Source organism: Tenrec ecaudatus, chromosome 5 (assembly GCF_050624435.1).
Source record: "Tenrec ecaudatus isolate mTenEca1 chromosome 5, mTenEca1.hap1, whole genome shotgun sequence".
Classification (NCBI taxonomy): Eukaryota; Metazoa; Chordata; class Mammalia; order Afrosoricida; family Tenrecidae; genus Tenrec; species Tenrec ecaudatus.
Window position 1 is genome coordinate 152363773 of NC_134534.1, and position 1404 is coordinate 152365176.

Genomic DNA, 1404 nt, shown 5'->3' on the forward strand with positions numbered 1-1404 from the left:
CCTGGTCTACCAAGGCACGGGCTAAGGGACCATGCGGCTGGGAGGCTTTGGGTGGAAACTTAGCTGCTGCCTATGGAGGTATAATTGTGGACAAATGGCTGTGCCCATCCTGTTTATTGATCCTGATTGCTGGGAGCCTATTAACTTCCCTAATAAGCATCTATAATTGTGGCTATTATCTGAGTTCTGTGTGACCCTTACAATGGATTATCGAGCCCCAAATGAAAGCAGAATACCATGAGAGGACTGAGGGGTGTCAGACGAGGGTAAAGAGGGCAAAAGCCTGTCTGACCCCTGCCTGGTGGCAATCAGGAAGCCAGAGGTCAGTTAATGGCCTCCCATGTCATTTTCAAAGCTTCAGTGGGCCTGTCAGCATTTAGCTGAATGTAGAGGTCAATACAGGCCTGCCTGTCTTCCCCACCAAGACCATTGGCGAACACCTGGGCCTGTGACCTGATGCAGACTTGTGAGCCTTCCTCAATCCGGTCAGTGCATTCTACAGTCAGAAACGGGGCTCCCTGGCCCAGCCTTCAGCTCCCAGGGTGCAGTCAGGAGGGGAGCTCGTAATCCATCTGATGATACCAGGCTCAGGGTGGACACAGGCAGGAGGTCACAGTACCAGTAAGGGGTATGAATGGATGTTGGTGTGACACCCATTCTGTTGATTTTTCTCAGGGCAAGGCAGCCCTTCCTCCTCTCCTTGTAGAAGCAGCCAGTGGGTCCCCAGCACTGCACGGTGGTCTCTGTGCAGGCTTCCCCCAGTAACCAGACACAGACCCCAGAGAAACTCAGTTGATGGGGATGATGGGCCTCCTGTGGTAGGGACAAACCTGATGGCACACCACCGCGCTTGGGCATGTGGCCGAGAGCAGGGCAGAGCAGGGCAGAGCAGGCCCTCAACTCTCAAATTTCTAGTGGCTGCAAGGCTTGGACAAAGAACTTGGCCCTAGTCTATTTGCTTCCTGCACAAGACAGGGCTAGCAAGCCCTCCCTCACAGCTGCAGGGCACACAAAGGGTGCTGGGCCAAACGCCCCAATGTGTCACCAAACCATTCACCACATGGCCCACTCCCCAACACAGGTATGTTGTTTTCCAATTGAGGAGCCTAGGCCCACAGAGGTGTGTCCCTGCCTGAAGCATTAGGGTGTTACTCTCACAGAGATGGGATACATCTAAGTGCCTTCCTGCCTTTTGGGCTCTGGCTGCTTCTTAGCCTTGGAATCCTGGCAGGGTCTGGGCACAGGCAGGCCTTACAGGCGGGTGTGGTGGTGGTGGTGGTGGTGGGGGCGGTGTAGGTCAGGCCTAAAGAGCAAGGAGATGGACAAGTGGACCATTTAGTGGGGATGTGGTACCCTAGGCTTGGCCTAGGCTCAAAGGTGAGAGAACCAGTCAGGCGCCATTGG